Raw genomic sequence first — 26,450 nt, forward strand, 5'->3', positions numbered from 1 at the left:
TTCAGGCTTCAGTGAAGTTACTCTCTCCTTTTCCACACACTCTTTTCTTTCTTTCATTCATTCATCCATTAGCTTTTCATTCATTCATTCTGCACATATGTACCAAGCACACAGGTGATGCTCCAGCAGTGAATATATTAAGTCCATGTTCCATTGGTCCTTATGTTCTAGTGGAGGAAACAGGCAACGAAAATAAATGCATAATGCTATAGAGAAAACTAATTCAGAATTCAGGAAAGAGAAAGATTTGGGTATAAATTGAAGAAAATATGGGGGTGAAGCATGAGGCTCTCTAGTTGATGAACATTCTATGCTGTAGGGAATAAAAGCACAACAGCCTTGAGACAGAGGTGGTTGGCATGTTCAGGTGTGGGTGACAGCGGAGGAGGTCCCCGGTACTAGTGTCACCCCCACTTTACAGTCTAGAAAACCAATCATTAGAGAGGCTGTCCAAGTCAGCCAAGGTCACACAGCTAGAAAATAGAGCCTCACACCTCTGGGGTCTGTGCTCTTAACTTCTGTGCCTTTTTGCTGCTCAAAAGCATTTCACTTCTTTGACATTTAGGGCTCTCCATGCTGCAGGACAGGGCAGTCCTTCCTTTCCCTCTCAATTCTTCAACCAATTAACAAAGGCATCTAATTTATTTAAATGCTTCTCAATCTCTTCCATTAGGTTGCTTTATATGACTTCTCCTCTATATTCTTCTTCAGCTTTATGATTTTAAACAGGCTTTCCAAATCAATTTGTGGCTGAGGATGGAAGTTACGTGCAGATGCATTGTTGTGGCTTTTTTCCCTTTTTTGCTTATGCAAGAGTGAATTGTTCACTAAAAAAAATAGTTCTGCTCTCCATGACCTCATTTGATGGCAACAGTAGTTCCTGTGATAATGCAGAGCTGCTTCTCATGTCTCTTCCATGGATAGATATGAAATATATGAATTTTTTTGTGCTATGATACAGCAAACAAAAGACAGGATTTTTTCCCCTTGTTGCTCCCCCTCCTGCAGTTATATCGCTTGATCTATCCATGACTATTGTCAGGTTAAAAATGTCAGATGAAATCAACCCAACCCACACATCGGGATACATACATATTTTCCAAAAAATTGCAGCCTACACTTTGGCTAGGGAAGTCAAACGGGGTGTTTCTCTTTTTGCAGTACCACTGATTGAGTGTGCATGCATCTTGAGCTTCTTCCTTAAGTTATGAGAAAATAAATCCAGTAGATAAAGGGGAACAGAGGATATTTTAAAAAGTGAGAGATTTATTAAGATAAGAGTGTATTACTTCATTTAAAAAGCTTAAAACAGATAAAACAGTTGTGCAGATGATTAGAACACAAAGTGGCATATTGATATTCTTTGATGTCTGGGACTGAGGTTTTTCTTACAGTTTTCTTATAAATGGCCCCCTAATGAGTCAGCTAAGCAGATCAATAAATATATCCACTAACTGTTCCTTCTGTAATCCCTGAAAGAACAATTGAAGATACAAAAATATTACTCATTTTGACTGAAATATGGACATTACTGATACTACAGAATAGACTGTATCTACTGTGCTGTGGTACAGCAGTTCCACTGGTGTAAGATTTCAGTTGCAATAGTCTTTCTCTTGTCAACAATCTTGTTTTATTTATTCGGCACCACCTGGCATAAGCCATGTGTCCAACTACTGTACTAGCATGAAAAGCTCTGCTATATTCTTATGCTATAAAATATCGCTGCTACCAAATCCCAGCAGATCTGTGGTCTGTAACATTCTTTGCAAAGGCTGTGAATGGTTCATATTTTAAAATTGTTCTTTATGTGAGATTCTATTGAAAATCCAAAGATCCTTGCCAAAAATGTAGTAGTAGGAGATGTAGCAGACACACACATAATGAGCAGAGCATTTCAATCCTGTTCTAAGAGTATTTACACATTCCAGAGGTAATTAAAAGATACATGAGTATAAAGTCCTTAGCAATAGATATTGATTTTTGAGGAAAAGATCCTTAAAGTAATGGAGAAGATGATGGTTTATTTTCTTGCAGACCACTTAGAGTCATTTTGATACAGGAAGGTGGAAATGATGTGTTTGCTATTTTGCTGATTTGACTATATCTAATCAGGTATTGATTCTGAACTCTGTGTAGAGAGTAGACAGTGAGAGAAGCTAGAGGAAGATAATGGGTGAGGGTCTAAGCTTCCTTCAGCTTTCCCACAATGAGCTCTTGACTTACAAAGAGAAAGTAGCCAATTCTTAAAGGAAAATGAATAGCCACTTCTTAAAGGAAAATGTCAATTAATACAATATAAGCTCACAAACTTATAGTCAGTTGAAATTCAAAAGACATTCCCAATTATTTGCTTCTAGATATAGCCACTAAGTCAAATACAGACTACCATAGTTCTAAAGCAGTATATTTTGAATAGATTGACTTATTAATAGAGTATCAATTATTTATACATGAAGTATTTGAAAACAATGTGTTTTCCTACAGATTTTAAATATTATTTCCACATATGGTTGCATCATAAAGTTATTTATTAAAATGATTCCTGACCCATAGGGAATGAGAAACACCAGGATAAGTACTGTCTATTTGTCAAATTCTTTATTTATAGGCCAAATAAATGAGGTTTTACTATATTGAAAATGGCATTAAGCCATTATTCTACTTTCTCTAAGACTATGTAATTGCTCCTCTTTGTAACTGAAGAAGATATCATCCTCATGGTAAAAATAGAAGAGAAAAAATATATTCATCACTCTAGATTCTGTCTGTGTGGCTACCAACAAAGTCATTTAAAGCTACTTATGTAAAGATATGGTACAGAGTGGGATGAAAAGATGTGACAACATTTTCCTAGCCCTGTTATAAATCTGCATCTTATTTGAAAAAGGAATAAAACACAAGGAGGGCTCAAATTTTGCTCCAAAAATATGCGGCCTCTTCACAAGTGTATCTCTGAAGAATGTCTTGTTTCATGAAAAAAAAAACAATATTGGAGAGATACTTCCCATACATTAAGCTATATTTTAAATGACACCCTGGATTCTTCATCAGGGAATAGGCCTCAGATACTGAGCTTCAGATTCTTCCTGAATAAAGTGGGAAAAGTAAAGTCTTTACAGTGCCTGCTTACAGAGAAATTCTGAAGGGAAATAAGATGGTCTGTAGATGTGTTTTTAATTTCCTGGAAGAAAATCATGTTCATCTAAAATTGATTTTATGGATGCTTTTTAAAAGCTAGTGGATCCAGTAAATTCTATTTGACCTGCAAAATTGGCATTGGGCCTCCACACACTTACCTGGGCCATCCTTCTTTTCTGACTTTCAACCACACTCAGCTGAGCATGAACATCAGCTTACAGAAAACTCACCTAGATTCCAGGGAAACCAAACAAAATGGGAAGACTAGAATCAATGTCTTCACATTTTCCTCTAGATTTCCATTGAGTTCATCTAATTTATTTCAAAACAATAGCAACACAGAGTGTTAATATTTGATCATCTAGAACTGTAGTAAGTTCTGCTAGCCACAGAAAAATTGGTGTGTAAAATATAAGCTGGGAGAAAGTTCTAGTTTCTGCCACATAGTGAATGGGTTAACAGGAACCTATCTCCCACTACATACATATAGAAAAACTAGATAAATTATAACAAAAAATATATTCAAACATCACCTCAAGGAAAGAAATGACCAGGCCGATATTCCACAGGTTAGGAGAGAAAGCAAAGCCAGAGTGATAGAGAGGAAGTATGTTTGATGGTTAGGGACACAGACTCTGAGCCAGAAAACTTGGGTTCAAATCCTGATTGCCACTTCCTAGATCACTCTGACATTAACAGCAAGAACAAATCAAACTTTCAATGATTTATTGGTCAAAGTAGATATCATAATGGAAGTTGGAACATACTATACATAGAAATGAATGTAAATGTAAACACCACATATCAAATAGAGCAGGATGCAACTGAAGTGATATGCAGGCAGAAATTTCTAATGTATGCATTAGAAACGAAGATTAACAGTTAATAATTTAAGGATCTAAGTCAAAAAATAACAGCAAAACTCTGAAGAAAAGAAAAAAAGTAATAATAAAAATAAGAACAAAAATCAGTGAAATAGAAACAAAGAAACAAGAGAAGATCAACAAAGCTCAAAGTGAGTGCATTAAAATATGGATAAAACATATACATGTATGACAAGATTGAGCTATAAAAAGAAAATAAGAATATTAGGAATATAATGAACATTACAAGGGGTAATGGGGAAATGTTTTACTATTATGAGTATATACTAAAACATTCTATGCCAACACATTTGGAATTTGGAAGAAATCAATATTTTTCTTAAAAAATATTAAAACATATATTACCACGAGTGATTCAGGATAACATAGAAAATCTAATTTTCTCATAACCCTTTAAAAAATCAAACTAGTATTCAAAGCAGCACCTATTCCTCCTTCTGCAAAATGTATGCACAAAAATACACACATTAACTAACACAGCAAGCAAAAGAAACACCAGCCCCAGACAGTAAGCCAAGTTACAGCAGATGTTCAAGGAATAAGCAATTCAAGTTCGATAAAAACTCTTCAAAAAAATAAAGCAAGTGAGAGAGTTTTTTCCTTCTCCTTTTATGGCGCTATTATGTCTTTGGAATATTGACAATATAAAAAGAGAAATTATAGGGCAATCTTACTATGGAGTAAGATTCAAATGCCTAAATAAATTTTGACCAACCTTAATTTTGGATGATATAAAGTAAATAAAACACATCAAGATCAGATAGGGTGTGTTCTGAGATGCAAGAATGGTTTAACATTAGGAAACCTACAAAAGTAAATCACATGTCGAGATGCCTTTGGCTTCAAGTAAGAAAGAAACCTACAAAAATGTAGCAAGTATTATTCCACAAAACAAGAGGCTCAGAGGTTGGGCAGTTTCAGGATTAATTCTGGAGCACCTCTGTGTTATCAAGAAACCAGGTTCCACTCATCTTTTCTCTCTGAAGTGTTCAATGTGTAGATGATTCTCTGCATAGTTGCAAGATGGTAGTGGAAATACTAAAAATATTCAAAAGAAGGATGAGTCCCTGCCATACCCTTTTGCCAGTTCCCCAAGCAGAATACATTATATGTCATTGGCTACAGTCACGTCACTCCACCATGTTTAAACCAACCACCGAAAGAGATAATAGAATTACTATAGCTTGTTTAGACTAATCAAAATTCACTGTAGGAGCTGGGGAGCCATCCAGACCATGAACTACATAAGCTCCCTATACCTGAACAAAATCAATTTTCTTTTAGTGAGGTAGACCTGGAATAATTGCTTGGGTATAGCCTGCAGTGTTGACACATAAAGAGGAAAATATGAAATCAATTTAGTAGTTATAGCAAAAATGGTGAATGAAATTCAACACTAAGTCCTGAGTAAAAGGAACAACAGTGAATTCCACTTTTAAAAATGGAAAGGGGAAAGGAAATTAACATGATGAAGTCAATCCTCCAAAACTCTTAGTATCTTACAATGTATTTCTTTACATCCAGGAACTAATCAAAAATGCCAATCCATTCTTTTCACTTGTATTAAATATTTTAATGGATATTCTCATCATATATCTGAAATGAAATGGAAAGAACCTGAAATGAAATGTAAGGATTGGCTAGAAAAAAACAATGTTTTTTTATGATACATGATCATTTACATGAAAAATGTTAAGAGGATATATTGCCAAATTAATATAATGCATAAACTTGCTTAAAGAGTTGCTGGATATAAGATCAGTATACATATGTGGGACACATATATGCCTTTTGTTACATAACTAAATTAAAAATGTAACTAATGTACAAAAAGATCTAAGTTACAATAGCAATAGTGAAGTATCTAGCAATTAATCCTTACAAATCTTCATGGAGAGAATTATAGAACTTTATTGTTGAAATTGAAGTTCTATTTTCTCAAATTCTTAGGTAGGAAGGAAATAATATATTAATTTTATAGGATTGTTTTAAGGATTAAATGAAGTAATGTATAAAAATTATTTAAAACTGCTTCTTGCCTAACAATTACTCAGAAATAGAAGGTTTTAAATAAATTTTATAGAAATATTTTATTATTTTAAGAACCTATAAAATCTCTAAGAGCCCTGGAGTTCTTCAGAGCAATTTGAAAACCACAGAGTGGCATTTATATTTTTCAGCTAATCTAAACCAAATCCCACGTCACTTTTCTGACCTAAGCCAAAGCTGGACCTTTCCCTTGGCTAAGAATTCTCTCAACCCTTATGTACACAGTGTGTCCCATTACCACTTGTCAACTTGTGTTTTTCTTCTTTTATTTTTATATTTATAGGAATGTTTTGTCCCCTGCAAAAAGAGAAAAAAAAATTTTCCAATTTATGGATAATCCTTTCTCCTTTTCTGTCTTACAAAACATCTTGTCTTCATTCATTTATTACACAAATATTTTTGAGTGACTACTCTGTGTCAGGCATAATCCAGGTTCATGGGGTAAATGAATAAACGAAATCTACAAAATCTCTTGCCCTCATGGATATTAAGGGGAACAAATATTGAACAATAAACCTAAGAAATTAGCTAGCTGTGTCAGAAATTGATAGCTGTCCACCAGAACTCTATTGCAATATTTTCTGTCTTTCCTGAGCACCAAGGTGCTCTTGCAATTAAGTGTGCTCACTTGGCTAAGTTCTTGCCCACATGATATGAAGTGATGTGTGCCATTTCCTGGTCAAGGCTGATATGGCCCTCCATATCCTTTTATATTTTGTTTTCTATTGTTTGGATACATAAAAATTGCAGGTCCCAGAATTCCCTGGTGGCGCAGTGGTTGAGAGTCTGCCTGCCGATGCAGGGGACACGGGTTCGTGCCCCGGCCCAGGAAGATCCCACATGCCACGGAGTGGCTAGGCCCGTGAGCCATGGCCGCTGAACCTGCATGTCCAGAGCCTGTGCTCTGCAACGGGAAAGGCCACAACAGTGAAAGGCCCACGTACCACAAAAAAATAAAAAAATAAATAAATAAATAAAATAAATTGCAGGTCCCTAGGGGATGATGTGCCTCAGAATAGAAAGAGCCAATCACTGAATCACAACTGAAAAAAAAATCTTCCCTCTTATAAGGAATACTACTTTGGTCTGTTTCATGTGTGACACAAAATTTATTGTGTTTGGCTCTTAGATACTTTTGGCATAGATACTTTTGGCTTTACACGTTGCAGTCCAGTATGTCCTGAGTAAAATAAATATATAGTTTGTTTGAAACTATTAGTTACAAAGAGAAAAATAAATAAGCCAACCAACTGAAAAACAGAACAAGCATAATGGGTATGGGATGCCAAAGTGTAGGGTTGTTGCCATTTTAATAGAGTGGTTAGGCTAGTCTTCATTGAGAAGGTGATATTTCAGTTTTGAAAGTAGTGAGGGAATTATTCAGGTAGACATCTCGAAGAAGAACATTCCACTAATTGCAGCATAATGGCTTTAAGCAGGAGTGTACTGGGAATGTTCAAGTCATATCTGATAGACCACTGGTGGTAGAGTTTTTATTCTAAGTAAAATCAAAGCCAATGTAGGGTTACGAGCAGAGGAGTGAGATTGATTTGAAAGGATCATTCTGGCTGTTTTGATGAGAACAGCTGTAAGGATAGACATAGGGAGACTAGTTGTGAGGCTATCACAATAAACTAGATGAGAGTTGATAAGGATTCAGTCTGTTTTGTTTTTTTGGTCTCTTGGGTTTTTTTGGCCATGCTGTGTAGCTTGAGGGATCTTAGCTCCCCGGACCAGGGATTGAACCTGTGCCCTTGGCAGTAAAAGTGCAGAGTCCTTACCTCTGGACCACCAGGGAATTCCCTATAAGGACTCAGTCTGGACTAATGCTGCAGATAATGATAAATGACAAGATTTTGCATACATTTTGAGAGCAGGACCAATGGTATTTGCTTACAAATTAAAGTCAGGGTATAGACAAAGAGAAGAGGTGAGGAAACTTGGAGGGTTTTGGCCTGATTAACCAAAGGTGTGAATGCACCATCAAACTGAGGTGGGGGATTCATTCAAAGATGATGGGGAGGAATTCTGTTATGAAATTGTTAACATTGAGGGGTCTATTAGTTTTATATTAGGGTTGAACCATATGTAATTGCTGATATTCAACTTGTATAACTGTAAAAATAACAATTTTGTATCATTTGACCTGATACAAGTCTGGAGTTTGGAATAAAGGTCTGGAAATCATTTGAATAAAGGTAGTATTTCAAGCTATGTGACTAGATTAGATTGCTGTATAGGCCAGGGTTCAATCGGGAACCAGAAACCACATCAATGATCTTAACTAGAAGATGTAACATAAAGAGGATGGTAGCCAGGTATTAGAAAACTGAAAAGGCAGCAAGAAGACACAACTTCAGGAAGCAGTCACCAATCCTTTGCTGGGGAAGCAAAGGGAAGAGGTTGGGATTAATGAAATGTAAAGTCTTGGAAGAGGGGCCCATGGGACTCAGACCTCTGAGGAGGTGGCATCATTTGCTTAGTGCTTCCGAGAGGACTGATTCCGGCAATATGTGGGGGGAAACCCTACAAACTGGGACAAATCGCTGCTACTGGAGTCAGCTCTCTTCCAGGGTCTGTCTGTCTCTCTTCCACTACCATTTAGGTTTCTTCTCCCTCTTCTCATCTTCCAATTTATCTCTTGCCCCCATTGGCAGAACTTAAATGGGACCAGCTGGCAAAGGAGAATGTGCTTTGTAGAATCCCAAGCTCAGTATTACAAAGCCCAGTATAAAAGAATAGCCTGAAGGTGAGACTCAGGAACTAAATAACAAGAACAGTCACCAAAGAGTGAGTGTAGAGAGCACCCCATGCCCTGGGACACTCCACATTTGAGGTTAGGGAGGATGGGGCAAAGGAATCATAGAAGGAACAATCAATGAGGTAGGAGGAAAACTAAACATATGTGCATTCTTGATATCCCAGTAAATAAAATGTTTTCAAGAAGAGCTGTTTATCAACTGTGTAAAATGTAAAAGATCCAGTAGGCTGTGAGCTAAGAATTAGTTGAATTTGTGATATGTCATTGGTGACCTTGGCCAAAGGTGTTTTAATGGAGTTATGAGGACAATAAAGAGGGAATGGGAATAGCAAAGGCAGATATTTAAGTATATAGAACATTTTGGGGTGACTGCAAATTGGAGCAGAGAAATGGGGCAATATTTAGGAAGAGAAGTCCAGGGGAAGGATTTCTTTTTTAATAATGAAAAAAACAGTAGCATGTTTGTATACTAATGGAATGATCCAATAGAGAAGTAAACATAGATACCACAGAAAAGTAAGGGAATTACTTCTGAAACAACATGCTTGGGATGGAAAGAAGGGATGGAATCAAGTGCATGAATGGGGGGATTTGCTTTAAGTAAGCATACAGGTAGTTCATCTCTAACAACAGAAGGGATGGTGAGTTCATGAGGACAGATGCTGAAAAGCCTGCAGATGTAGTGGTGGAATCTGTCGACATTCTTTCCTACTTGCTTAAATAATTGCTTAAATTTTTGATGTTATCAACCAAGAGTGAAGATGGCAGAGAACATGTGTAATACTGAAGAGAAAACAGAGTCCTTGGATGAGGACAGGGCTTTAGATGCTAATTCCTAGAGCCTCAGTTTCTTCATCAAAAAATGCAGTTAAATAATAATACCTGTGTAAAATAAGAGCAATTAAATCCCCTTGCAAAATTAAAACTACAATACAGACATCAAATATCGTTAATGAAGAAATCTATACAAAATATAATCGAAATACTTTCTTAGTAAAAAATAGCCATGGATATGTATAGCTTGGAATTTTCCAGAAAACACAATAACAAGAAAAATTATTTATCACTTTCCAATAACACACATTTTAAATTGATCTATTATACACACACTCTCTAGGAATATTTTCTAGCAATGTTTGGGTTAAAACTTAAATCATTAAATTGAAAAGCCCTTGAAGTCAGAGCTATCTTGTTAAGTTTTCAGTATTAAATGACAACACCTCACATATAGGAGGAGTGCAGTAAATATTTTGGAGTAATTAATATAGCAATGCTGGTCTGTCAAATACTACTTATGAGAGAGAGGGAGGGAGAAAATTAGAGGAGGAGCAAGAGATAGATAGAGATAGAGATGGAGATAGAGAGAGAGAGAGGGAGAGAGAGAGGGAGATGGAGAGAGATAGTGGTAGAGGTAGAGAGAGAGAGAGATGGAGATAGAGAGAGAGATGGAGAGAGAGAGAGATAGAGTGAGAGAGAAAGAGAGGAAGAGAGAGAGAATTTATGAGATAAAGTCACATCCTAAGTAGTATTAACACTTCTATTCTGATGTGATGAAATGTATCCTTATGTCCCTGAAATTATTTCTAACTCTAGTAACGAAATGCCTGACAAATAAGTATATATGAACGTTCTCTCTTCTTTGAGCCATCACTGGATTTAAATTAGATTTAAATTATGGGCACCCAGGTGATCCTGAATAATTACTAATGGGATGAACTAATACTTCAGGTTTAATTTTTCCATTTAAAACGTCCTCATGGAAAGGACAGATTCTTTGTACATGTGGGCCTTAAATGAGATGCTGAAGGAGATGGCAGCTAAGATGAATGAACAAATAAGTCACTGTTCAAGAACTAATTTGGGAGGGCAGCATGACCATTTTTATGTTTGGACCATGTTAAGCTCTCTTTTCTGCTAATTGAGCTGTCTGTAAATTACATGCTCAATTTTGAGGCAAAGGGACTTTTCACATTTAGTTCATAATTCTTGTGCTTTTTCTTGTTTGATGCTCCAGACCATGACTATATCAGATCATCCTTTGGAATAAATAAGTTTTTCTTCTGGTGATTTTGAGGATTGAATGAAGGAATTGAAAAATTACTTTTAAGTTTTCCGACTTATTGCATGACATTAAAGAAAAATAATGTCAAATATCTTTTATTTTTAACAACTTCATTAAAGCATAATTTATATACCATAAAACTCACCCACTTTAAGTGTAGAAGACAAAGAATTTTAGTAATTTTATAGAGCTGTGCAACCATCATTACAATCAATTTTCACAAATACTTGTTATCCCAGAAAGACCACAGTTCCATTTGCAGTCAATCCTCATTCCCAGCCCCAACCCCAGGTAACCACTAAATCTACTCTCTTTCTCTACAGATTTGCCTTTTCTAGATATTTCATATAAGTGAATGATATACTATTCAGGCTATTGTGTCAGGCTTCTTTCACTTAGCATAATGTTTTTGAGATTCATCCATTCTTTAGAGGTCTTTCCACATATACTTGAGATTCTTTACAGGTCTCTTCATAAAGACTTCATAGCACTTATTGACCAGTCCCTCCCACCAAGAAACTTGCACAAGCCAAGATGAAACAGCAGAGGGCTATGTATCAGATGAAGGAACAAGATAAAACCCCAGAAAAACAACTAAATGAAATGAAGATAGGCAATCTTCCAGAAAAAGGATTCAGAATAATGATACTGAAGATGATCCAGGAACTCAGAAAAAGAATGGAGGTAAAGATCGAGAAGATGCAAGAAATGTTTAACAAAGATCTAGAAGAATTAAAGAACAAACAAAAAGAGATGAACAATACTATAACTGAAATGAAAAATACACAAGAAGGAATCAATAGCAGAATAACCAAGGCAGAAGAATGGATAAGTGACCTGGAAGACAGAATGGTGGAATTCACTGCTGTAGAACAGAATAAAGAAAAAGGAATTAAAAGAAATGAAGACAGCCTAAGAGACCTCTAGGACAACATCAAATGCAACAACATTCGCATTATAGGGGTCCCAGAAGGAGAAGAGAGAGACAAAGGACCTGATAAAATATTTGAAGAGATTATAGTCGAAAACATCCCTGACATGGGAAAGGAAATAGCCACCCAAGTCCAGGAAGTGCAGAAAGTCCCATTTAGGAAAAACCCAAGGAGAAACACACCGAGACACATAGTAATCAAATTGGCAAAAATGAAAGACAAAGAAAAATTATTGAAAGCAGCAAGGGAAAAATGCCAAATAACATACAAGGGAACTCCCAATAAGGTTAACAGCTGATTTCTCAGCAGAAACTCTACAAGCCAGAAGGGAGTGGCATGATATACTTAAAGTGATGAAAGGGAAGAACCTACAACCAAGATTACTCTATCCAGCAAGGATCTCATTCAGATTAGATGGAGAAATCAAAAGCTTTACAAACAAGCAAAAGCTAAGAGAATTCAGCACCACCAAGCCAGCTCTAAAACAAATGCTAAAGGAACTTATCTAAGTGGGAAACACAAGATAAGAAAAGGACCTACAGAAACAAACCCAAAACAATTAAGAAAATGGTAATAGGAACATACATATAGATAATTACCTTAAATTTGAATGGATTAAATGCTCCAACCAAAAGACACAGGCTTGCTGAATGTATATAAAAACAAGACCCATATACATGCTGTCTATAAGAGACCCACTTCAGACCTAGGGACACACACAAACTGAAAGTGAGGGGATGGAAAAAGATATTCCATACAAATGGAAATGAAAAGAAAGCTGGAGTAGCAATATTCGTGTCAGATAAAATAAACTTTCAAATAAAGAATGTTACAAGAGCCAAGGAAGGCCATTACATAATGATCAAGGGATCAATCCAAGAAGACATAACAACTATAAATATATATGCACCCAACATAGGAACAGCTCAATTCATAAGGCAACTGCTAACAGCTCTAAAAGAGGAAATCCACAGTAACGCAATAATAGTGGGGGACTTTAACACCTCACTTACACCACTGGACAAATCATCCAAACAGAAAATTATTAAGGAAACACAAGCTTTAAATGACACAATAGACCAGATAGATTTAATTGATATTTATAGGACATTCTATCCAAAAACAGCAGATTACACTTTCTTCTCAAGTGCGCACAGAATATTCTCCAGGATAGATCATATCTTGGGTCACAAATCAAGCCTCAGTAAATTTAAGAAAATTGAAATCATATCAAGCATCTTTTCTGACCACAATGCTATGAGATTGGAAATAAATTACCGGGAAAAAAACGGAAAAAACACAAACACATGGAGGCTAAACAATACGTTACTAAAAAACCAGGAGATCACTGAAGAGGAAATCAAAGAGGAAATTTAAAAATACCTAGAGACAAATGACAATGAAAACATGATGATCCAAAACTTATGGGATGTAGCAAAAGCAGTTCTAAAGGGGAAGTTTATAGTTATACAAGCCTACCTCAAGAAACAAGAAAAACTCAAATAAACAAGCTAACTTTACACCTAAAGGAACTAGAGAAAGAAGAACAAACAAAACTCAAAGTTAGCAGAAGGAAAGAAATCATAAAGATCAGAGCAAAAATAAATGAAATAGAAACAATGAAAACAATAGCCAAGATCAATAAAACTAAAACCTGGTTCTTTGAGAAGATAAACAAAATTGATAAACCATTAGCCAGACTCATCAAGAAAAAGAGGGAGAGGACTCAAATCAATAAAATTAGAAATGAATAAGGAGAAGTAGCAACAGAAACTACAGAAATACAAAGCATCCTAAGAGACTACTACAAGCAACTCTATGGAATATAATGGACAACCTGGAAGAAATGGAGAAATTCTTAGAAAGATATAACCTTCCAAGACTGAACCAGGAAGAAATAGAAAATATGAACAGACCAATCACAAGTAAGGAAATTGAAACTGTGATTAAAAATCTTCCAACAAACAAAAGTCCAGGACCAGATGGCTTCACAGGTGAATTCTATCAAATATTTAGAGAAGACCTAACAGCCATCCATCTCAAACTCAAAAAATTGCAAAGGAAGGAAAACTCCCAAACTCATTCTATGAGGCCACCATCACTCTGATACCAAAACCAGACAAACATACTACAAAAAGAGAAAATTACAGACCAATATCACTGATGAATATAGATGCAAAAATCCTCAACAAAATACTAGCAGACAGAATCCAACAGCACATTAAAAGGATCATACACCATGATGAAGTGGGATTTATCCCAAAGATGCAAGGATTCTTCAATATATACAAATCAATCAATGTGATACATTTGATACATTTCTTCATTTTAACAAATTGAAGAATAAAAACCATATGATCATCTCAATAGATGCATATAAATCTTTTGACAAAATTCAACACCCAATTATGATAAAAACTCTCCAGAAAGTGGGCATAGAGGGAACCTATTTCAACAAAATAAAAGCCATATATGACAAACCCACAGCAAACATCATTCTCAGTGTTGAAAAACTGAAAGCACTTCCTCTAAGATCAGGAACAAGACAAGGTTGTCCACTCTTGCCACTATTATTCGACATAGTTTTAGAAGTCCTAGCCACAGCAATCAGAGAAGAAAAATAAATAAAAGGAATACAAATTGGAAAAGAAGAAGTAAAACTGTCACTGTTTGCAGATGACATGATACTATACATAGAGAATCCTAAAGATGCCACCAGAAAACTACTAGAGCTAATCAATGAATTAGGTAAAGTTGCAGACTACAAAATCAATGCATAGAAATCTCTTGCATTCCTATACACTAATGATGAAAAATCTGAAAGAGAAATTAAAGAAACATTCCCATTTACCATTGCAACAAAAATAATGAAATCCCTAGGAATAAACCTACCTAGGGAGACAAAAGACCTGTATGCAGAAAACTATAAGACACTGATGAAACAAATTAAAGGTGATACCAACAAATGGAGAGATATACCATGTTCTTGGATTGGAAGAACCAATATTGTGAAAATGACTATACTACCCAAAGCAATCTACAGATTCAATGCAATCCCTACCAAATTACCAATGGCATTTTTTACAGAACTAGAACAAAAAATCTTAAAATTTGAATGGAGACACAAAAGAGCCCGAATAGCCAAAGCAGTCTTGAGGGAAAAAAAACGGTGTTGGAGAAATCAGACTCCCCGACTTCAGATGATACTACAAAGCTACAGTAATCAAGGTAATATGGTACTGGCACAAAAAGAGAAATATAGATCAATGGAACAGGATAGAAAGCTCAGAGGTAAACCCATGCACCTATGGTCAACTAATCTATGATAAAGGAGGCAAGGATCTACAATGGAGAAAAGACAGTCTCTTCAATAAGTGGTGCTGGGAAAAGTGGACAGCTACATGTAAAAGAATGAAATTAGAACAGTCCCTAACGCCATACACAAAAATAAACTCAAAATGGATTCGCGACCTAAATGTAAGACCAGGCACTATAAAACTCTTAGAGGAAAAATAGTAAGAACACTCTTTGACATAAATCACAGCAAGATATTTTTTGATCCATCTCCTAGAGTAATGGAAATAAAAACAAAAATAAGCAAATGGGACCTAATGAAACTTCAAACCTTTTGGAAACCATAAATAAGATGAAAAGACAACCCTCAGAATGGGAGAAAATATTTGCAAATGAAGCAGCTGACAAAAGATTAATCTCCAAAATATATAAACAGCTCATGCAGCTCAATATTAAAAAAAACAAACAACCCAATCCAAAAATGGGCAGAAGACCTAAATAGACATTTCTCCAAAGAAGACATACAGATGGCCAAGAAGCACATGAAAAGCTGCTCAACATAACTAATTATTAGAGAAATGAAAATCAAAACTAGAATGAGGTTATCACCTCACACCAGTTAGAATGGGCACCATCAGAAAATCTGCAAACAACAAATGCTGGAGAGGGTGTGGATAAAAGGGAACCCTCTTGCACTGTTGGTGGGAATGTAGATTGATACAGTGACTATGGTGAGCAGTATGGAGGTTCCTTAAAGAACAAAAAATAGAATTACCATATGACCCAGCAATTCCACTACTGGTCATATACCCAGAGAAAACCATAATTCAAAAAGACACATGCACCACAATGTTCACTGCAGCACTATTTACAATAGCCAGGTCATGGAAGCAACCTAAATGCCCAGCGACAGATGAATGGATAAAAAAGAAGTGGTACATATATACAATGGAATACTACTCAGCCATAAAAAGGAACAAAATTGGGTCATTTGTAGAGATGTCGATGTATCTAGAGACTGTCATACAGAGTGAAGTGAGTCAGGAAGAGAAAAACAAGTATAGTGTAATGTATATATGTGGAACCTAGTAAATGGTACAGATGAACCAGTATGCAGAGCAGTAATTGAGACACAGAAGTAGAGAATAAATGTTTGGGCACCAAAGGGGGAAAGCAGTGGGGGGCGGGGTTGGTGGTGGGATGAATTGGGAGATTGGGATTGACATGTATACACTGATGTGTATAAAATGGATGACTAATAAGAAAAATAAATATAAACATTAAAAAAAGATTTCATAGCACTTATTTTATTGTGATTCAGTTTCCATTGCAATTCAGTCATCCTCATTGGATTGTGAAGTCGTTGGGGCAGGGACTTTATTTCATTCCTTGCAAACAATCGCAATCTAATTTGCTATATAACTGGCACTCAATTAGTACTTGTAGAGTTACTGAATGAATGATGGAAAAGTTGATTTTTCACTTCTGCCATTTTCTCCTTGTTGCAGATCATTTGCTTGGGAAGCACATTAGGAGACGGAATTTATTTTGCAGATGTTTATTAGGGAGTATCCTTGGAAGGGAGGAGAAGGAAGTGGGATTAGGCCCAGGGAGAGTTGAGCTGTGTTATATACTCTGTGATAACTTTAGCCAAACCTTCAGGGAGCTCTGAAGCTGAAATGGCCTGTGTCAGGGTTGTCCCATGTTAGGTTGAAATGGCCCAGCCTTTATAATTCCTTTCCATTAGTCAGTCATGGGACCTGGGACAGCATGTGAAGGGTATGGCCTGGGCCCAGTGGCTTTCTGCAGGAGGTGACAGGACATCCTTCATTGTAGGGGACCTGAGCTGTGCAACTCTGTGTTTATTGAGTTTCTACAATTTTTTCTTACCCAAATCTTAGTTAAGGCAATGGCATAATCATATTCTTCTAAGTGGTCCAGATTTTCTATTTTTGTTATAAAAGATAACTGTAATATATGTTAAATTCTGCTGTGCTGCTAAAATAGTATTTTTGTGTATAACAAATATTTTTTTTAAAGCTACATCAAGTCCTTGTCAGAAATGTTCAATAATTTTAGTTTAAAATTAAGAACGAGGCTTAAAAGACAAACGGATTTTCTAATCATTTTAGAAATACCCTAAAATTATTCTGTTTCATCTTTTTTGCTAGATAGTTCTCCCCCTGTCAACATATGTGGGAGAAGTTGTTTTAGATTATTGAAACTCTTGGATGAATAATTTATCAAATTGTCAGCAGCTGTTTTTTCTAACAATAGATTTTAATGCATCAGTCGTCTTTCATTTCTTAAACTTTAAAAATTTTTAAAAATTTGCCAAAAACAAATTCATGGGCCTTTTCCACAACTTATCCTGCAATATCAAATTTGGCAGTGGTCTTTTTAGTCTCCCTAAGTACAGTATCAGCACTAAAAGAATTTTTGTCAATAGTTAATATTTTATTTTCAAAAAATAAAATTTCCATTTGCTGGCAGCCTACTGACCCTTTGGCTCCCTTTTCAGCCTTCACCACTATTAGCTGTAAAGTATTTTTAAGCCAAGAAGGGTTGGGCCCCTTTGTTTGGATTCACATTGTGTGTCATCTGGGGATTACTGGAGGATCTCTTGTTGCTGCTGCTGTCCTCATTCAAAGGACTAATAGTAACGATAGAGTGCTTTCCACATCCTGGTCCTTTACTAGGTATTTTCCAGGAGGTGTAGTTAACCAACAAAGAGAAATTTTCTTCTCCTTGGTACCATCTCAATGGCGATGCTGGCCATTTCCTATTTATTCCAAAAGCTCCATAAATTCTATCAACTTGAGGGATTTGTATATATAGGAAGTTTTATGTGCATTATCTTATATTAATCCTCAAGTCAGCTTTATAAAGACAAGTACTTCAGTTACTCTTTCGATAAGAAAAACATGAGGTTCACAGAAAGTTCAAGTGATTTATCGAGGGTCCTATAATAAAGAAATAGCAGCCCTCATACACTAAGTCTGAGGCCAACTCTCTAGTTATCATGTTAACAAAATTTGAGTTGAGGCAGTCGAGTTCCATTTAAGAAAGGTATAAGTAGTGTACTTGTCACAAGCAGAGTGTACATGGAAGAACTATAGCACTGGCTGATCCATTGACTCACTTAGAATTGTATTTTAGAGGGTTGTAACGATTATAAAAATAAAAATAAATAAGTGCATTTTATTACTTAACTCAGTCCTCAATTCCCATAAGATCAACTCTTGTAAAATGCTATGATAGGGAGTTATACTTAAATAGGACGGATTGAATGCATATCTTTTTCCCCCCTGAAAAGTCCGCTATAAAGAGAGTAAAGAAACCAAAGGTATTAACTGCACTGGCCAAAAAGACTGGGATGGCATCCAGATCTGCTGTATCCATTACAAGTTCTATTACATCTGCTGGGTCATACAGTGCAAATGGCTGGGCAGCTTGCACAATAGTGTGGACCTGTCATAAATCTTATCTTACTCTGGGGCCCACTGAAACATTCTAAACTAGCCACCTTACAGAGTACTTGGTAAATGATTTGCTTCTTATTCAATATATATGAGAGTATGTTGCTTCCAGAATTCAAACAGTCCTTTAGACATTGTGCCTCCTCCTTAGTGGAAGAAGATACTAGATGCAATAACTTGGCATCTAGTACCCAACTTTGGAGGATGTATCTCAACTTGCCTCAGACCTCTCAAGCCCCAGAAGTTTCACTGAGGTGGCGGACTGCTTAAATGTTGTTGGATTTATTTCCTACTCTCTGGTTTGCATGTATTTTGCCAGGATATTTGTACTTCCTCCTCAGCACATTCAATCAGCATGCTATAATCAATACGATGAATTAGCATCATCTCTTGTGGAATGTAAGAAGATAAAGTGTTTCTGGACTGGATTATAACAGAACTATAGATGTGATGTATCCCTGGAGTAGTACAGTGAAAGGGTATTACTGTCTTTGTCAGGTGAAGACAAACTACTTGTTGTAGTATATATTAATATAGAGGTGAAAAACACTCATTAGACCAATAGCTGCATACTTGGGAATAGAGACTGGGTTGATTTGCTCCAGCAAAGAAACTACATCCAGAACATCATATTCAGTTTAAGTTTGCCATGTGATTAATTTTTTTTTTAATTGGTTGGGTCTTTGGCTACTCTTTGTTTTGGTGCACATGTTTCTCATTGCGGTGGCTTCTCTTGTTGTGGAACAAGGGCTCTAGGTGCACATGCTTCAGTAGTTGTGGCGTGTGGGCTCAGTAGTTGTGGTTCACAGGCTCTAGGGCATGGGCTCAGTAGTTGTGGTACATTGGCTTAGTTGCTCCGCAGCATGTGGGATCTTCCTGGATCAGGGGTTGAACCCGTGTCCCCTGCATTGGCAGGTGGATCCTTAACAACTACGCCACCAGGGAAGTCCTGATTAAATTTTCAATAATCCACTTCATTCCTCTTACACATAGGCTAACTAGGATAATTGAATGGGGATGTGGTTGGGATCTCTGCAATCTTCCAGAAAGGCAGTTTTGATTTTGATTTACTATTTTGACAAGCAGAGGCAGTTCTAGAGGCTTCCACTTGGCTTTTCCTACTAAAATAACCCTCACTTTGTTTGTCAGGAAAACGATATGGGGAATCTGCCAGTTGCTGAGTATGTCTTTTGCAATAATGCTTTCCAGGACTAGAAAAATAACTATGCAGTGGGTTTAGCAACCCAAGAGACCTATTGTGAGCTGCATCAAAGGCAAACTCCATCATCACCTGGATTTCATAGGCCCCTACTCTGGACTTTAATAGACCTTAATCTTATTTGACCTTAATCTTATTTGAGTCCCTGGAATTAGCATCAGTTAAGCCTCATAATTAAGTGTAGTCTAGTCAGTTAAGTCAGTGTCTAGTAATCTACTCCCCACTCCACAATTTTATGAGTATTTTCCTTTATTCAATTTACTGCCCTGTTAAGTTTTTCTGGGTCTCATTGGAGAAGACTAAGAAGAAAATATATGCAAAGTTTTGGCATTGTATCAGGAGATTTCTTTAAGGGAAACCAGGCTTCCATTCAGAGGACTCTGAGTTAGTGAACTGGGTCATGTCTAGAAACTGGCTAAGGCATCTTGATTCTTTTGTGGTGATTCAAGTCAGATTTCTGTTCACAAGGCTAAGAGTTCATAACTTGTAGAAGTCAAGTAAGACTTCCATAGACTGCCCATATATTTCTGTCCCAGGGACATCACCAAGAACTTTGCAAGTCAAACCATTCTGATTACAGCTTCAGTCCTGCTGTAAGGGACCATGCCCACTTTGTCTCTATAGGTTAAGCCCCATCCCTTGGCTCCTGCCGTTCTGGAATCCCATCAATCCCATGGAATTCACAAACCTCATTTTTACAGCAACATCTCACTCTTGTTCCTAGCTTAAAGCTATCATTCACTAGAAAGCTTTTCATGGATTCTGGTGCTCCCCTCACAAATGTATTTCTTAAAACTCTGTGAAGTGGGGTAATTTCTGGAATATACTGGGACCATGGTTAAAGTTTAAATAAGTAGGTGATGATAATAATATTACTTCAACATTCTTATTTCCCTAAGCTTTTAGATAGCTTCCTAAATCCTTAGATCCTTTCTTCTTGAGTATACCAAGGAATTTTGGGTATTGCAACTTCATTTAACATAGGCCACCATTGTCTTCAAGAAAACTATTAAAGCCACACCCTGCCAAACTATCTCATTGAATCTAGACTATCTGGATTGTATACCAAATCAATACATTCAACCCAATCCAATATTTTCAGTTTTCCATCATAGTTTATCTTTAGGATCCATTCTCATATACATTATTCAGGTTTCTTCCAACATAAATTGTAAAAAGGTTAAATTGTTTTCATGTTTATGTGACCTCCAGCTAGCTCATGCATTATTCCTGTCTTATTGGAGCTTGCTGGGATATGCGTCTGGTTTAAGTCTTGAAACAAGTGGTGGTGAGGGTGAGTCTTAAGGATCATTACTCTCCCTGCAAGTCAGCTACATTAGGACAGTTTAATATGAGTTTTTAAGACAAGAGGGGCTAATGTCCTCAGATAAGAAAGGAAAGGCTGCTCCGCCCATCAAGGGTGGCATGGTGGATTTGAGTGTTCAAGGTATATCTTCATATAATCTCATTGTAATTTTCATGTATCTTATTTTAATTTTCAGAATCTCATCCCTTTCTGATCAAAGCCTTAACCTCAACATAAGAGACTCCACAAAATTCTGAATTTAATTTGTCCACCAGTAGAATCATATTTTGAATTTGTTTTTCAGAAATTGTGGCCCTATAGCTACAGAAGATAAGGAATTTGTTCAGGAAAGTTATAGGATCACACTGGTTCTTTATCTGAACTATGGCCTGGAAATTTTCAATACTGAGCTCATCTTTTTTTCTTATGCTCCATTTACTGGCTCACTCAGAAGCAATCAACCAACCTCACAGTTTTACACTCTAATTACTACTATAGTGTTCTATTAAGTTAGCAATTTTATCTTTTAAGGATGAAAGCCTTCTAATTGGCTTTTCATTCCTGGTGACTAGAGGTGATAGTTTAACAGTCATTTTCCCTCTGCAGATCATATGACTTCCCATTTGCTACAAGACATAGGTCACTGTTACTTTTATTTTAAAATCTAGTCCCATCAGAGAACCACATCCAGATTCTCAGCCTTAAGGTTCTATTTCCCTGGAATCAACTCCATTACCAACAACAATATCAGTCAGTGTTCAGGCAGGAAAACAGAAACCTCTCTCTGAATTCTGGACGTAGAATGTTTGTATAGAATCAGGAAGTTGTGGTACTGAAGGAAGAGCTGGAGAGGGTGGGAGAGAGTGATCATCAGTAAAACTGCTACAAAAATTCAGGGGGCAGCTGCAGAAGGGTGGGGATGTGGCAGTTAAGATATGTCTGAAGCAGCTGAGTGACACCTGACACTTTTTATACACATGGCAGGAACCAGTCTAAAGCTCATGTCTGCACACACATCTGACTATTCCACCTTCCCAGAATAATCAATTCTGGTACATTTCTTACTTTTATTTATTTATTTTTTAAATCTAAGTATAATTAATTTACAATGTTGTGTTCATTTCAGGTGTACAGCAAAGTGATTCAATTATACATATACACATATTCATTCTTTTTCAGATTCTTTTCCTTATAGGTTATTAAAATATATTGAGCATAGTTCCCTGTGCTATACAGTAGGTCCTTGTTGGTTATCTATTTTATATATAATAGTGTACATATGTTAATTTCAAACTCCTAATTTATCCCCCCACCCCCCTTTCCCCTTTGGTAACCATGTTTGTTTTCTATGTCTGTGGGTCGTGTGATGGCAAGCTCTAACCTGGACCACACAGGATATGTGACTTTGGAGAACATAGCTCTTGACCTTAAATGAGAATGGTAGTGGTGGTGTGAGCTGACAGCAGAAAATCCTGCATAATGTCTAAAAACAAACAAACAAAAAATAGCTGGGATATGAAAATGTTATTTGAAAGAGATAGCAGGATGCTGTGTATGATTTCCTTAATAGAGTGCAAAATGGAGGTAGAATGAAATCTGAGAAGATACTGCTGTTCCTCTTATAAGCCTATTAATACCATTTGGTTTTTTAAAGAATGTGCAAATGTTACTTTAATTTAAAAAGAATTCTAGGGCAATAGTGTTAAAGGAATATCATTTTTCAGGTAAATTAGAAAATTTTACTGTGCAGATTAAAACATTCCTATGTAGATTTAAAATAATTTTATAACTTTCAAAAGAAATGGAGCATTCTGGCTGGTTGCACTACTGTATTTGGCCAAACTTGTCATTCTCAGACCTGGAAGAAACATAATGTCCTCTGATGGCCCACATACTAACTTGGTACATATTGCATATCAAGGATGTTAGTTTCTTTTGGTGAAGCCATGGCCGGAGTAGGCAGCTCTTTGGGGTAAAAGTCAGGTGTCAGTTTTACCTCGAACATGATCTTGGCTGGCTGTTCATAGGGCTGGGGAGAGAAGGGTGATTTCTTCTGTCCATGGCAAATTCTGGATCTGGCAGGGCCAACATTATTTAGATGGAGATTAAGTGCTAAATGCAGCTGTCAGCTTGAGGTTTTGTTGGAAATCACAGCAAGAAGAGCTTGGTTTTGTATGTAGAGGATATAGAAAGAAATGTATGTGAACTTATTTAGATCCTTAAATGATAACTGTCAAAGATTGGAAATCTTTTAAACATTCTTTTGGAAGAAGTGATGTTTGGAATGGAATTTATTGAGTTTTATTGTTGTTGAAGGTTTGTTCCTACATATTAACCAAAAGCAGCCCATCCCAGAAATTAGAAGTCTTCCAGAGAAGCAGAATTGCATAATGTATTAAACATGCATGCTTTGGAAGCAGATTCTTCTGGTTCAGGTCCTTGCTTTGCCTTTTGCTAGCTAAATTTCTCCTGAATATTTCCATTTTAGCATTGGTTTCTCTTTTCTAAAATGAAGTTGATATTCCCTACCTCACCATTTAGGAGGATTCAAAGAACGGATAATGCATATAAATTGCTTAACAAAGCTTCCAGTACAAAAAATATTAGCTATCATTTTCATGAATAGGTTTAGGTGATTTTTTCAAAATACACCACACAAAAGCATGTTTCTACAATGTGAGGGAGTATGTATGTGTGTACTGTTGAGAACATAGGAAATTTCAAATCATGGCATGACAATATTCAGACTTTTAACTCTGGGTGTTCTTTGAAGGGTAGATGATTAGAAACACTGTACAGCTGTTGAAAGGCATACATAAAATTATGTAAATAAAGTCTCTTTATTTCTGCAGAGACGCTAACAATGTAAAAAATGTTGTAGAGTTGCAGCCTAAGAGAGCTGTAAGGGACAATGGTTTCAGCATCCTTGTATGTCAAGGCACTGAGAGAAGAATGCTATGCTCATAGAATGCTTCAAACAATTGTTACTCTTATTATTATCATTATCATCATTATAGGACAAAACAAAACAAGAGCAAGAATAAATATCAGAGCTCTCTTAGCCCAAGTTTTTAATTTTACTGATAAGCATATCAGACTTGCTCAAGGTCACAAAAGTGGTATTCTCTGAGTCTGTAATGGAAAGAAGGACTCTCTATTCCAGTTTTCCCCTCTACTCCATGTTGATGATAACCTACTGTATTAGTTTGTTAGAGATGCCATAATAGAATACCATAGAGTGGGGGGCATAAACAACAAATTTATTTTCTCACGGTTTTGGAGGCTGAAAGTCCAAGATCAAGGTAGTGGTAGGGTTGGTTTCTCCTGCAACTTCTAATTTTGGCTTGTAAGTGGTCCCACTGTCTCCTCACATGGTCTTTCCTCAATGCATACACATCCATGATATCTCTTCCTCTTCCTATAAGACCACTGGTCATATTAGATTAGGGCCCCACCCAATGACCTAGTTTAACCTTAATTATCTCTTTAAAGACCCAAGTATAATTACATTGGCATTAAGGTTTCAACATATGGATTTGGAAGAGGGGGACATAAATCAGTCCATAATGCCTACTCATGAAAATATTATTTTTCTAATATTGTTCTATGTTCTTCTCCTAAGTTGAAACCTTGCTGTATATGTCTGTGTCCAGATCTATGTTTATAGACATGTATGTTAAATGTTAAACCTAATCATCCCATCCTGGTACTCAGCATTCAGGGATCAGGTCAATCTGCCAAACAGAATAAACAAAAACCACATTTTCAGAACAATTCAACATTTTAATTTCAATTGTAAATTATCAGCAACTTTGTTATATTTAAGTGAGTAGGAAATGCATTTCAGGTTAAATGGGAAAAGTTGTTATTTATATTTCTTATCAAGATTTTATCTTGAAACTAGTTTAACAGCAGTGACAAATGCTTCTGTGTAAGTGTTTTATGCACTCTTAAAGTTTAGTTTTCCAGGTTGAGTCTTTTTTTTCAACTTATTTATTTTATTTATTTGGCTATGTGGCAGCTGGGCTCTTTGTTGGTCACACAAGCTTCTCTCTAGTTGTGGAGCGTGGGCTCCAGAGTGCACAGGCTCAGTAGTTGTGGTACGTGGGCTTAGTTGCCCTGCGGCATGTGGGATCTTAGTTCCCTGACCAGTGATCAAACCCAGGCCCCCTGCATTGGAAGGTGGTTTCTTAACCACTGGACCACCAGGGAAGCTCCCCTCAGGTAGAGTCTTTATCAGAAAAGAAAAATTCTGGATGGGGAGCATGATCTGCATGCTTCAAGGAAGTATAGCTGTAGATGGAGACAGAGGTTACAGAGATAGAGATGGAGGTGGGGGTAAGGTTAGAGATAGGGATGGAGATGGACATAGATATTTCTGTGTAGGGTTACACATTTTGTTGTATGAGAAAACATTTTATTCCTATCCATGAACCTATAGAAGGCAAATCCATCTCTTTTCACAAACTTATGTCCCCAGTGTAAGACAACCTATTTACAGAGCCTACTGAGGGCACAGAAATTTCGGGCTCACATAAAAGGAAATATATGTAAATGGTTTAACTGCTGGGAACCACTTTTTTGCATGAAAGAACACAGCAAGTATTTTCCATAAATGTAATAATTATTTTATATTATAGTTGAAAAGCATAGTGTTTTGATGACTTGATCAGAGCTGACACTTGGGGGCAGATGTGCCCAGGAACCAGAATGGGGCCCTGTCTCTACAGGTAGGCAGAGCTGCTTCTTCTACAATGCTTGGCTCCATTTTGTAGAACAGGAAACTGAAGCCCAGAGAGATGAGTGGTTTTTAAAAATTCAACTGATGAGGAAGTGGTAGAGATGAAATGGAAGCCAGGGAGCTTGATTCTCACTGAATGAGACAGAATACAGACTGCTCAATGTTCAGCATTGCTATTTTTGTTAGCTACCAGGGAAAAAAACAGCAACAAGATATATTGTGATAAATTAAACATTACTTGGATTTATGCACTCACATCTCTACAGGCTTGCAGCCATCCTTTGGAGAGTAAGAATGTCTAAGGGTACCCTACAGGTTTGGAAACAGCTGGGAGAGTTTAGTGAACCAATGTGGCTCTGGTGAAGACCCCAACAAAATGTTTGATCTGGGGCTCCATTGTCTTGGGGATAGAAACTGTAAAGGTAGCTAGTTACATGGAGTAGCCAGCAAGCAAGTGGTCACCCACTTATGAGAGAGCCCACACTTGACCATGACCCATAATGGGGATCTTCATATTGGCTTAGAGTCCCACCTAAGCTATAAATTACCACTTATCTCCCACATAATCTAAATTCATCCCAT

At 36.6% G+C, this 26,450-nt stretch overlaps 1 non-coding gene and 1 pseudogene across 1 annotated transcript; one reads left to right on the forward strand and one right to left on the reverse strand.

Moving 5' to 3' along the window:
* The window catches only part of LOC132494686 (large ribosomal subunit protein eL8-like), a 77,407-nt pseudogene that overhangs the window by 22,548 nt on the left and 28,409 nt on the right, over window positions 1-26,450 (forward strand).
* TRNAK-UUU (transfer RNA lysine (anticodon UUU)) lies at window positions 7,799-7,872 on the reverse strand. Its single transcript has one exon. It is a non-coding gene; the product is annotated as a tRNA-Lys (tRNA).

Source organism: Mesoplodon densirostris, chromosome 8 (assembly GCF_025265405.1).
Source record: "Mesoplodon densirostris isolate mMesDen1 chromosome 8, mMesDen1 primary haplotype, whole genome shotgun sequence".
NCBI lineage: Eukaryota > Metazoa > Chordata > Mammalia > Artiodactyla > Ziphiidae > Mesoplodon > Mesoplodon densirostris.